Source organism: Epinephelus fuscoguttatus, linkage group LG20 (assembly GCF_011397635.1).
Source record: "Epinephelus fuscoguttatus linkage group LG20, E.fuscoguttatus.final_Chr_v1".
In the NCBI taxonomy this organism is placed as follows: domain Eukaryota; kingdom Metazoa; phylum Chordata; class Actinopteri; order Perciformes; family Serranidae; genus Epinephelus; species Epinephelus fuscoguttatus.
The window spans coordinates 35,074,609-35,088,557 of NC_064771.1; the positions used below are offsets into that span (position 1 = coordinate 35,074,609).

A 13,949-nucleotide genomic window follows, 5' to 3' on the forward strand; every position below is an offset into this window, starting at 1 on the left:
TCTTAATCCTACATGTTTATCAGATTTGCTTTTATCATATGAACCCTCAGGTCTCCTGGAAGTGGCCTTTTAATCAGAACAAAAAAAAAAAAAAACGACAGTGAGGCATCGTTTCATAACTATGGTCTACATCTGTGGAGCAGCTGTCTGAAGACCTGAGGGCTGCACAGAGTGTTGATTTTTTTAAAGCAAACTCAAGACCGACCTTTTTAGCCTGGCTCTGAATTGAACTGTTTGTCTTTTTTTAATTTTGTATTTATCTATTTATTCATTTTTATTAATCTGTTTTTCTAGCTGGCATATTATTCTATTTTATAACTTATTTATTTATCTATCTATATTATGAATATATATTATAATATCAGATTATTATACAATATCATATGTTACACTAATAATAATATTATTACTATTAATGTTATTATTACTATTATTATTACTATTTATTATTATTATTATTGTTATTATTATTACTATTTATTATTATTATCATTATTAATAATACTATTTTATATTATTATTTTTATTATTACTATTTTTATTATTATCATACCTATTTTATTTTTATTATTATTATTATTATTTAGATATCAATTTAAAATAAATAAACCGTGGTAAATAATCTAAACTTCTTTATTCCACATGAAGTTGGTGCTAAATAATGTCTGGTGAGGAAAGGGTTATGTTTACAGTGGGCAGATGACGTCAGTGTCAGCTGTTTCTCGGGCAAGCGCTGTCCGCGTGCACGTGTGTGTTGGTGTGTGTGTGGATGATTCAGCAGCTCGTGCAGCGGCAGCAGTCAGTCCACAGCAGCTCGACCTCTGCACAGGTCCACTCCGGGCAGACCGGCGCAAACAAACAGCTCTTATTTACATGTTTACCTGCAGCAGAGACCGCGAGTGAACCCCTGCAGGTGGGACGTTACTGCCGGAGACCCCGTAGTGCTGGAGCCGTTAACAGGCCGGAGAGCAGCAGCGATACACCGCAGCAACACTGAGGCTTTGTCCTTCTCCATCTCCCGCTGGATTTTATCCTTATTATCAGTATTTATCGGGCTGTTATCGCGTGTCGTGGCTCCTCAGACTCTCCACGGGTGGATTTAACTCGCACTCGTCCTGACTGACACACAGCTGGTTTCATTCAAACACCTCAACTTGTACATTTCCGCATTTTGACGTCTGATGCTCCGACTACCCGGCAGGTGAGTTTCAGCCTCTCACAGCACATGAAATCCTCCTGTGAATGATGCTGTGACACATTAATGTTAAATATACACACATTATCATCACATACGGCATATTATATAATATACAGAGGCATATACAGCTGCTGACAGCCAGCTGACAGCGCGCAGGGCAACACTGATGGTGTAGTTAATGAGGTTTAGTGTGACAGCACAACACATTATGACAGAGAGCTGCTGATGATAGATGACACATCATAATCACGGATTATGACTTTAAAGTGTTTTATGAATCTCTTAAATCATATTCCATACGTCACATAATATGTAGAAGCGTGTTGGGAATCACCAGAGGCCTCACAGTATGATATTATCACAATACACCATCAAATATTGCGATTGTTTTGCGATATGCGGAGTATCGCAGTGACTTTTATTACGATTTATTATAATTTTTCAACTGCAGATCATGTCCCCAGAGGAAAACTTTGTCGACATCTGTTTTGAGTATGTTTATACTCCGCTCATCTTCATTTTTATCGCAGCAAAATGTGTCTGTTGGACTGAAAAAGCAATTGTTTTTCTCATTCCTTTATTGTTTATAAAAAACAATTTATAAGTTGAATTAACACAGCTCATCTGTTCAGTTTGGCGTCCCATAAACACGATGTACATTGCTTTTCATTCACATAACGACATGGAATCGAGTGAAATAACCAATAATTAAATAAATATATCAAATAAAGGATATGTACATGCATATACTCAGGATAGGACCCAAAATACGAACATAGCACCTTTTAAACAGAGATCACAGATTCTACTTTGCGCCTTCTTTGCGCCAACCTCCCCCAAAAAATTCCTCCAGCATATGATACAAAAGTAAAATAAAATAATTCTAAAAATATATATATATGTGTGTGTGTGTTGGACATTTTTGACCAATTACTAAATTTTACACAGAACAATTAATCTTCTAATTGATAATGAATACATTCATTATTTGCAGCTCTGAATGACATAATAGGAAAATACAACATAGTAATATCCCATAATGCTTTGTTTACACAATAAAACAGAGCTAGTTTCATTTCAAAAACATTGTTTGTTTCAATTAGATCATAAGACTGCTTTACAAGATGTTAATATATATATATATATACTCTGTGTGATGTTACTGCAGATACGCTGATTGTCGGGCTGCAGCTGATGTATATTTTCATCCATAATATTCTAGAATAATTAGATTCATCCTTAAAAAGTCCATCACAAGTTTCTGTAACGTAAAGTCTTCAAATGTCTCGTTTGGTCCGACCAAAAGTCCAGAACTTAAATTTACAGACATATAAAACAAACAGAAAAACAAGATTCAGTTTGAGAAACAGGAACTGAAACAAAATATGTTGAAGAGTTTCCAGACTCAGTGTTTTAGACGTGTGAGGAATGTTCCCAAGGCTAATGACCGTTTCAGTGTCTCCACATTCCACATTTCTCACATCTTTAACCTGGTTATTTCCATTCTTTAGATCCATCTGGCTTCTCTCTGAAGCTCCCAGTGTGGTTTCTCACCAGTGATCACTGCAAGTCCTGTACGTTAGTTCATCCCTGCACCACCTGAGCGCCCGTTGGCTCCAGACATCTGACGGTGATTTTGCTTCTGGAGTCAACGGCCAGTTATTGTGGGGTTCCTCTTCAATGTGCCGGACACTGTTTATAGTTTGATCAGCCAGAACCTGTCAGCTATCAGCTGTACGACCATTAATATTTATGTTCATTTGATGCTGCATCCATATTCAGATATCAGTTTATAGAAATGTCCTACAGGTTCTGTTCTTCAGGTGTTTTATCTGTTGTCAAGTTGTTTTGTTCTGAAGGTTCTGTCTTTCAGATCTGTTGTTTTCTGTGGTCTCTGCTGCCTGCTGCAGACTGTGAGATTTGATCAATAGTGCAGCTCCACTGTGCCACATGGATCTAATAAACTTGGGTACGACATCAAGTTTGATGTCTGCAGACTGTACGATGACAGCGCCTACTGAATCACAGGCTACAACGTACAATACAACAGCTTCACATACTGTACTGAGTGAGCAAGGATGCTGCACAGGTTATTACTTCTCCAACTGTGCAGCACAACGTAGAGGCTCACATTATTAAAATTGATAGAATTATTATTATCAATACTAAACTTAAGAAAATGTCCAAAAAGTATTGAAACTGAAAAATATATTTTTTTAAAATGTCCCAAAAAAATGTAAAATATAAAAAAAATTGACAATGTCTTATTTAAATGTCTAAAAAATATTTTTAAAAAAAGTCAGAAAAAAATGTTGAAAAAATAAGTGAAAAATATATTTTTTTAAAATGACCCAAAAAATTTAAAAATTAAATAAAAAAGGTTGACAAAATGTCTGAAAAGCATTATTTAAATGCCTAAAAAATATCAAAAAAGTCAGAAAAAAATGTTGAAAAAATAAGTGAAAAATATATTTTTTTAAAATGACCCAAAAAAATTAAAAATTAAATAAAAAAGGTTGACAAAATGTCTGAAAAGCATTATTTAAATGTCTAAAAAAAATCAGAAAAAGTCAGAAAAAAATGTTGAAAAAATAACCGAAAAATATATTTTTAAAAAATGTCCCCAAAAAATTTTAAAAAAAAAGTTGACAAAATGTCTGAAAAGCATTATTTAAATGTCTAAAAAATATCAAAAAAGTCAGAAAAAAAATGTTGAAAAATAACCGAAAAATATTTTTAAAAAAATGTCCTCAAAAAAATGTTAAAATTAAATAAAAAAGGTTGACAAAATGTCTGAAAAGCATTATTTAAATGTCTAAAAAAAAACATCAGAAAAAGTCAGAAAAAAATGTTGAAAAAATAACCGAAAAATATTTTTTAAAAGATGTCCACACACAAAAAAAAAGTTGATAAAAATGTCAGAAAAATATTCTTAAAATGTTTGAAAATAATGTAAAGTTCGGTGGTCACTATCTACTGGTGTGTGTGTGTGTGTGTGTGTGTGTGTGTGTGTGTGTTAGCTAGCTAGCTAGCTAGCTAGCTGCTAGGTGTCTCATCTGGCAGCTGTAGCTCCGCCTCTATTTCCTTCCATGCTTCATCCTTCTTTACACGATCATGGTCAGAGCTGGAGGACACGTCACAAGGCTTCAAAAGATTTTCCTCACATTTCTTTTAGGGCTTTAGTTTTGCCTCCATGGCGAGCTGCTGTCCGTCTGTTGGTTTGGGTTTAGCGCTGATCAGTGCGTCATTTCATGCTGCATTTCTATTGGTCGGTCAGTAGACGTAGGTGGTAACAGCAGTCACACTGTCAGAATTTATCACAGACTGAACGGCCATCCTTGAACCTCTCTGACTGTGTGACCACCGTTTTCGAGCCACAGCCAGCCCAGAATCACACAGCATATGCCGGGCTGTAGATCTTGTGCTCTCTCCTGTCCTTCAAAAATGTTGTCCTGTAGGTTCTCCCCTCCGGCTGTTTCACCCTGTTTATGCCGTCCTCTATATGTTTGGTTCAGCATGTTGTGTCTTCTAGTTCTTCCACTGATGTTGGTAGTTACGTGTCCTGCATCCCTGACATGTGAAAATCTGAAATGATGCAGTAAACTCACCACTGATGCGTCGCAGGGATGCACCCTGTTATTTCCCCTGATGCTACATTGCAAACAGGAATATGTGTTGAAACAGTGGTGTTGCATGACTTCACAGAATTCACTGGGGGTGAAACTAGTGTTTTAGATCGTCGGTGTTTTTGTCCTGGTGCTCTGCACAGATCTGACACCTGTCTGCCCGCCCACCTGTTCTCATCCCAGCTCTCTCTGGTAAAGGCTGCAGGGCGGCACAGAGGTCAGCCGGTAGATAATAATATCCTTGTATATTTAGGTTCATAAAACAAATCCTGACTAGAGATTTTTACGGTATGATATCAGTCTTGGAAAATGGTTTCATAGTTTGCATGAAGTCTGAGAGATCCACCGTTTAGATCTTTTGTTCTACAGTTGTGTCTTGTAGTTTATTGGTTCCTCTTGATCTTGTGTTCTTAGCTTGTCTCCTCTGGTGACCTTGTATTGCAGGTTCTGTCCTGAAGTGTTTGGTACTGCTGGTTCTGTGGTTGCTTGGTGTTTTCCACTCTTTGGTTCTGTGGCTGGTTCTGTCGTATTTGGTTCCACCTGCAGCGTTCTCTGACAGCAGCAGAACAGAAGCTGCTGCTCATCTGGTGTCAGTCCAGAGGACCCTGCTGACACTGTGACCGATCTGTGTCTATGTGTGTGTGTGTGTGTGTGTGTGTGTGTGTCCATTACAGTCTGGCGGGGGTCCAGTCCGTCTCTCCATCTGTCTCTCTCTGATGTTTCCACTCTGCTGGACTTTATTTCTCTGTTCCTCCTCTGACGGATCATTTCTGCTCCGTCTGTTTGAATTCCTGCTGAGATGAAGAATCTGGTCTTCATCAGAGAACCAAGAATGACTGAAACTAACGACGCCATGCAACAAATTAATTTAAAGTACAGTAAAACATCACAGCCTGTTCATCTCGTCTTTTCTCTAAGATACTGTTGAAATGAAATCATCTTTTACTCTAACTCTTCTTTGAATGTTAATTAATCCACATGATGAGGAAGCAGAGGGACGCTCCAGCGATGAGTTTGGGTCCAGCTTATCAAAAATAAATACTTCCAGTCTGTTCTCGTAAAACAAAAACATCCCATCTGGTGAATAATTTACTCAAAAAGTTCCAAACTAACTCTGCAGTCAGATTTAAATGTGCTGTCTTCACAGATGTCTCCAGGCTCTCTCTCCCCAGACAACATGCCAACAATCTGTCTCTGAACTTGCATCTTTCACTGACTATAGAGAATTAACTTAAAGACTATTAATTATTTGTATTATCAGTGCATCTGTCAGTGTCTCTAAAACAGTTTTAGACCACATGTGAAACACGTGTTCAAAGTATTTCTGTGTTTTTCACATGGAGACTCTCATCACATGACAGGTTACAGCCTAAAGCACAATAACACCAACAAACTAATCGATCAGCAGCAGTGTTGATACAAACTCCTTCTGTTCTGGGAAGTAAAATTACTGTGGAGGTCATGTGGCTGTCAACAGCAGGACAAGTATCATCACCATTTAAAGTATAGGCTATATTTAGGTTAGGTTACTGCTTTACTTTGCGCTACTTTACTTTCCGAAGGGGAACTGAAGCCATTGTCTGTCCTCTCTTCAAAGCCACCAGACTCCATTGACAGTAATTTTACCTCTCAGCGCATGGGAGTTGTCGGTCTACTGCTGCCTCGATTGTGTATTTTGTTACTGTGTGACTGAGGAAACCGTCCTAACGTGGTGTCAGAGCCGTTTGTGGAGGCTTGCGAAAATAGCATTTTGAGGCAAAAACAACATGATGAAGACAGCGCTGCGCCGTAGGAGTCGAAAAGTAAACAGCCAAGATGGCAGCTGCTGAAGGACCACATCCATTCAGTTTAGCTTTGGAATAAACGCTAAGCCCACTACACTTATCTTTTTCCCTGAGAGAGGAACAGAAGACTGCCCTAGAAGTCTTTGTTTCCAGGAAGGACGTTTTTGCCGTTTTGCCGACGGGATACAGCAAAAGCATAATATATCAGTTAGCCCCACTGGTCGGCAAACAAATGGGGCTTACTGCAATGAATACCTCACCTTGTTTTTTGCTCTGATTGGCCATTGTGCCGTCCAATTGCGTGCCTCTGCATTTGAAATGCCTCAGTTAGTGCCGCCCCTTGGGTAGGAAGGGTGTGTCGGTGAGGCCAGACTCAAAATCTTTCTAGATTTGAGTCTGGATTTCCAGGCTATTCATACATACATACGACCAGAATTTGAACACTACTGGGAAGCTGCAAAATCATATAAAAATAAAAAATAAATATGAAAATAAAAATAAATAAAAGAAAAAAAAATGGAGCCGCTCTTTAAACACTAAAAGTCTCAGTTTAAATCAGGATGAATGAACTCAACCCTTATTTCTAGGGCTGTAGTCAACCAAAGAAAATCTTGGTCGACTAAAGTCGTATAATCTTCAACTAATCGATTAGTCGTAGGAAAAAAAATCTGCACGTTATTATATCTAGACTGACTAAATCAGCCACAGTGCAGTGGGTTAGACCAAACATTTTGAAATATGCCAGTGCTGACTGTGTTCACACTCAAAGCTCACGGAGCATCCTAACGCAGACAAGTTAGCCTACTGTTTTTAGATGCTACGCCATGTTGGATGTTGAGCTGTGATATGTAAACAAAGTCACTCGGCCTTTTTTGGTCATCTGTTTCAACAAAATGCAGCCATACCGAAGACTTCTTTGACCTGGTCTAGCCGACTCCGATTGCACATTCAGTAACACTCTTGTTACTTGTTAGCCTGTCCCTCCCACCACGGGAAATATTGGATTAATCCTGGAAAGCTATCGATGTAGCACTTTTCTCCTTACGAAAGTAACACAGCGATTACACGACCAATGAGAATTTGGTCGGACGAGAGCATATCAACCAAATAATCAACTAGGAGACTACAGCTCTACTTATTTCCTGAAACCTTCTTGTTATTGTGACACAAAACAGTAAAATGTGGACGACGTGACATGAAATATTGAAAGTGATGATGCTTGTGTGAAGCTGTGACCTCACTGTGACCTCACTGTGACCTCAGGCTTCATCAGTCTCTGTGGTTTATTAGTGAGAAGCTCCCAGCGAAGCACAATCATCAGTTCGCTCCCTGACTAATGTCCTGGTGTTCTGCTGCCGGCCCCATAAACTCACTGGCTTTTCCTTTTCCTCCATCATTGAATCTCTCCCTCTGCTGATTCACTCTGTTCCCTCTCTCTGTTTACTCTTTCTCCCACTTGACCTTTTCTCTCCTTCTCCCTCTTTATGACGCTGTTTGCTCTCTGTCTTTGTCCTCTCTGTTGCACTCAGGTGAAGAGTGGTCGGCTGTACTTGTGGAATTTAATCTATTTGCTGCCATGTGGGAAATAATGAAGAAAGAAACATCCAGTGTAGTAAATCACAGTAAGGTTTGTGTCGGGCTGAAACTAAAGGTTATTTTACTGATTGATTAACTCGCTTATCAATTATTTTAGTGATTAATTGAGTTGTCTGTAGAATGTGAGAAAAAGGGTTCAAGGTTGTTTTATTTGGCAGCCAGACCCATGCTTGAAATTAGAGGTTGGCAGATTTATTGGTTATTAATTGGCATTGATAGGATGTTTTACAAGCGCTCGAATGAAAGCCAGTGAGTAAATGCAGTTACTTCCTGTTTCAGAGTAAAAGCCCTCTAGTGTTTCATGCTCAGTGAGTTAAACTGAAGACTGGGTTTGGACCTGGTCCAAGGCAGAGGAGTCCTCTGATGTTTTATATTTTATGAATCATGGAGAAGGTTTGTAGAGTATTTTGAAAATACAAAATAACTCCAGTGGTGGTGACGTGAAACAAGTCAGCTGTATTTCCTGGTTGTCGTGTGGTTGACTCCTCTCTTGTCTCTGTGAGTTCATATCTGATAAATAATTGACATCCTCTTCCTCTCCCTCTCTCTGTCTCTCTCTCTGCTGATGGGTTTTGGTGGCAGGAAGTGTTTAGTGAATCTTTCCATCTCTCGTCTCTGACCGTCTGCAGAGTGTCCTCACTTTGATCAAATCATCTGAGCTGCTGCTGCTGCCTATCTTTGGAAGAAGTCCAGTATACTGTTGAACATTTTTACTGTGTGCTGCTCTGAGGGAGTTTGTGGTCATTGTCATTAATTTTTCAGACCAGAGGGAGGGTTGTTAAATGCCTGTGTCCCAGCTGGACTTTTTCTCTTTCATATTCCTCGGTAAAGTTTGCAGGGCTACAGCTAAGAGCAACTTTTAAATGGTAGACTGATGAGGATGTGGAGATGATGGGGTGGTTGACTTGCAACGATAACAAGGTGCAGCATGCAAGTTTTTTTAGTAGTGGTGCTGCTTTCTGTGTGAGCGGGGCCTCAGTTTCCTTAGCTGTGTCATGATCTGGGCCATATTTAACCAGTTCTCTTGTTAAAGTACTTGTTGGCCCTCAGATGGTCAAACATGCTTATTATTAGCTGCTTATTAGCTGCTTGATTTCCAGAAGTAGGTTTCTCGGCCTGTTTGGATGAAGTGTTGTGGATTAGCAGGAGGTGGTGCGCCTGTCAGGAGCTCAGTGCCGAGCAGCTCAGAGAAAGAGCTGCTTTGTGGCAGATTAATGGTGGTGGTGGTGGTGGTGGTGGAGTGAGTGGAGGTCCTCAGCTCCCAGTACAACAGGGATGTTGTCCATGCCAAGTTGCTAAGAAACCAGAGGATCAGAGGGGGGAGGAGACCAGAACTAAAGGGCTCTGAACGGCTCCCAGGCAACATGTGCAACCTTCAACTCCTGAGCTCGTGTGTTCGAGATGAAGAGTTCACAGTGAAGCTGGTGATCATGTGGGTTGGAAACAATATTCCTCTTTTACAGAAGGCTGAATTATTTTATGAACACTGTTTAGCAACTAATATGCAACCAGATTTTTATAAAACATGACATGATGTGCATCTCAGTGTGAACTACAGGACTTCTTCCAGGAAACTTGTGAACAAACATGCAAGAACCACAAACCACAAACACACTGATTCTGCAGCAGCACGTACAAGTGATTTAAAAAAAGATTTGTGGCATTCACCAGTTCTCTTATTGTGATGTAAATCATGTTTATGTTATGTGACGTTTATATTTATTTCACACCCAAACCTGACGATTAGGAAACATCTGTTATCTACAGAAACAGAACTACAAAAATTCAGAGTATGTTAGCGTCAGCTGTTTTCTGATGGAGGTGAAGCGGTGATGACTGACTCCTCAGATCTGTCTGTCTGTCTGTCTGTCTGTCTGAGGGCGAAGCTCATTCAGGCATGGTTCTGGTTCATTCAGCCATACAGTGTGTGTGTGTGTGTGTGTGTGTGTGTGTGTGTGTGTGAGGAGGGTGTGTGTTTGTTGGTTTAATGCCCAACAAGGCAGGGCATTCATGCTGTGTGTGTCATATGTGGCCTGAAGCTGGGCTGTGTGTGTGTTTGTGTGTGTGTGAGTTTCAGTGTGTTAAAGCCTCTGAAACACCGTTATGCAACACTGAAACCATACAGCAGGTTTATGTTGTTGTTGTTGTTGTTGTTGTGTACCACTGCTACAGACCAACATCTGTGTCGCTGCTCGTGTTGTTCAGACGCTCAGCAGAAACCTCCTGTATCGATGTTTCTGAGACGCTTCCTCCGCTGATCATATGTAGATCATTGGCAGCATTTATATTAATGCAAGATCACTCAGTTACAGTGGTAACATGTATACACATCACCACATGAGCACAGGGGTTTCAGTAATTCATCCTGAGGGAATCCAGAGAGCGGCATAAGGTACAAAAATACAGTGGTACCTGAACGCCACACTTGTAAAAGCACAGATATCATGCCAGAAAAAGACGTCGGTCACCTATTAGAATATTATTTGAGTAAAAGTCTTGAAGTAATTGATATTTACTGTACTTATGTTTCAAAAGTAATTTTATTAAACCTCCATGCCAGCGATAATCGTGGCCGGAGGCTTTATATTTTTGGGTTGTCCATATATGTCCTTCCCATCCTTGTGAACACGATATCTGAAGAACGCCTCAAGGGAACTTCTTCAAATTTGGCACAAACATCCACTTGGACTCAACAACAAACTTTCTGGTGGTCATAGGTCAGAGGTCAAGGTCACTGTGACCTTGACCCAATCCCAATACCCCCCCTTGTCCACTACCCCTTGGCCCTCAAAATGAAGCAACGAGGGGTAGGGGTTGAAATCTTTCCCTAGGAATTGGGACACCACTCGCTATGTCACCGCGTTGGTTACGTTCACGCATATGTAACTATTTTAAACAGGAAGCTGCGAGCCATCTACATTTCCAACCAGCATCTACCATGGAGTCTCATTCATCCTACCGATCGCGTTTGCCACATTCATCATGCTTCGTTTGATCAACGACAGACGACAGGGGACTTCTGCTAGCTAGCTAAGCAGCTAACATTACGAGGCAGCATAGTTATACTAGCTGGCGTGTTATCGTAATGTGAAAAAGTCAGACAATTTTGCAGAACAGGGCAGATGACAGACGCCAGATAGTGTGAGCTAGCTAGCTAGCTAACAAGCAACCTGATGACGGTAACGTTAGCTATGTATGAACTTTTTCCTCCGTCTCTTGCTCGGTGGTAGCCATGGCGATGTCTACCCCTTGCTCCAAAGGGCTAGTTTCATACCCACTACCCCTCGTTATGCCCCCTACCCCTACACGCAAAAAGGAATTGGGACACCACTACCCCTCGCGGGAACGCACAAATGTAGCGGTAGGGCTAAGGGGGGGTATTGGGACGGGCCCAATTTGTCTGTCTCATTCTCATAAAAACAATCTCAAGAACACCTTGAGGGAATTTTTTCAAATTTGTCACAAACGTCCACTTGGACCAAAGAATAAATCAATTAGAATTTTCTAGTCAGAGGTCACAGTGACCTCACAAAACATGTTTTTAGCCATAACTCAAGAATTCATACACTAATTCTGACAAAACTTGACACAAATGTCTAACAGGATAAAATAGTGAAGGTCAAAAGGTCAAAGGTCAGCTTGACTGTGTTTTAACGTCATATCTCAGGAACAGAAGGGGAGACATTTGGTCAGATACTGAATTGGTGACTCTAATCTTGAAACTGTGCTGATTGTATAGATGAAGAAGAGTCCATGTTTTCACAGACATGGATGGAGACTGTCAGAGACACTGGACTGGTGGGCGGAGTCATACGACCACGGTGATTCTAGTTATATTAAATGTAATAAGTATTGAAAGTACAAGTAAATGCTAGAAACAAAAACACAAGCTGTCATATTTTTGAGGATTATGAAGTTTATTTCATCTTAACACTTCTTCACCACCCTAAAAATGTAGTGTACATTACACTTACAGGAAAATGCAGTCTTCTTCACAACTTAAAGGATTAAATGAAAACCTTTGACTATCCAGGGCCGACACTGCAGATGAGTTTAATACCTGTCTCCATGTGAAACATACGAACGTTACAGTCTGTAAAATGCTCTCAGACATCTCTCTGATGATGGAGTAGAGTCGGCTGTTTCCTTTTCTGTCTGACTGGATATTTAGGTTAAGCGTCTGGACATCAGGCCGGGAGGAAAGCCGTCGCTCATGCTCCGTAGATCAGATATCCTCAGCGGCCTGATGACGCAGTCTCAGCCTGCCTGACGCCAAACAAACACACCTAGCGTCCAACCGGCAGCCATGAATAATAAAAATACACCAGCAGCTAAAAGTGGCTTTGCTATTTTGATGAGGAGTCGTTCTGACGGAGGGGGAGAACAAACCCAACAGACTGACTTATATTTCATGTATGATGATATTAATGTTGTTAAATGTAGAACACACTTTGGAGGAAGTCTTTAAATGACTGTTTATTGACTTATTTCCCAACAAGTTTTAGAGTAGATCTCAAACAATAAAAGATATTTGATTTTTTTATTTTTACATTTTATTGATAACCTAAGTTTTAACTCATCTCTAACAAAGATGTAACAGTAAATATGTCATGGTCTTATTCTTCTGGACTACAGTTTTTCCAAGATGGCAGAAGGAGGGAGGAAATGAAACAAAAGCTCTGTAATGAAGGCGAGGAGAAAGAGAGGAGAAGGATGAGGAGGTTACGTTACTTTGCCCTCTGCCAAGAATATCTCCGTCCTCTAATGATGTAGAGAGACTGAAACCATGAAATGCTCTGTGGCAGGTTTGAGACAAAGAGACAGACAGAGGAGGAGGAAGAAGGAAGGATGTGAAGAAGATGTTATCATTGAGATAATTCAGACGAGTTAACAGCAGCGCCAGTCCAAGCTCTGCCTGTCTCCTCCTAGCCATGATCCTTTGCAGTTTTTGGGTTAAGTTGAGGTTGTTGGGTCACATTATGGTCACAGAAGCACAGATCTGCTGTCAGAGGACTCCACTTGTGATATGTGATGTCATCAGAGACATTTTTCTCCCCTGAGCAAACACACTGAAGAGTTCAGATAAACTTACAAACAGATAACACAGACAGCGTGTCCTCACACGTGCAGTTACGTCACATCTGGCCTTTAAACTCTCCACAGCAGCACACAGTTCACCTCATCTGGTAATCTCTAACTAACGACATCCTCCATATCAGACACACAGGCAGTAAACTTGTAAATCACCAGTTTCATTATGATACGATATTTGCCGATATTACAAAGTCTGCCGTGGTATGATTTTGATTCAGTACGATTCAATCGCCTGCGATCCACATGAGACAATATTATCTGATCATTTAACACAGTCTGTTCCAGAAGAAGCTGCTGCAGCTTGTTTTTTACTTTGGGCTGTAGAAGATAAAAACATCACATAAATAATGAGTACAGTAAAGTTGACTTTAAACTGACTCTACTAACACACAAAAAACAGCACAAGATAAGTTAACCTTCAGGGCTTTCTGTCAGAGAGACCTTTCTACAAGAAATGTTTTCATTTTAACCCAAACCATCATTGTTCTCCTAAAACTTAGGGTCTATCTGTCTTCAAGTCCTGAAGACAAATTTGTGTCTTAAAGCTCTGACGACAAACTCCTGTCTTAAAGTCCTGAAGACAAACTTGTGTCTTAAAGTCCTGAAGACAAACTTGTGTCTTAAAGTCCTAAAGACAAACTCCTGTCTTAA

General features: G+C 40.1%; 1 protein-coding gene across 5 annotated transcripts in view; it reads left to right on the top strand.

Annotated features, from left to right (window-relative positions):
- The first annotated feature begins 748 nt into the window (after nucleotides 1–748).
- Nucleotides 749–13,949, top strand: part of LOC125880631 (serine-rich coiled-coil domain-containing protein 2-like) — a 92,139-nt gene continuing 78,938 nt past the window's right edge. For 4 of the 5 annotated variants that reach the window (XM_049563259.1, XM_049563263.1, XM_049563264.1 and 1 more), the window contains exon 1: nucleotides 749–1,201. The gene's annotated coding sequence lies outside the window, so the exon portion shown is untranslated. Of the gene's footprint in view, nucleotides 1,202–2,709; nucleotides 2,773–13,949 lie in introns of all 5 variants that reach the window. The other variant, XM_049563260.1, reaches the window with a different exon arrangement.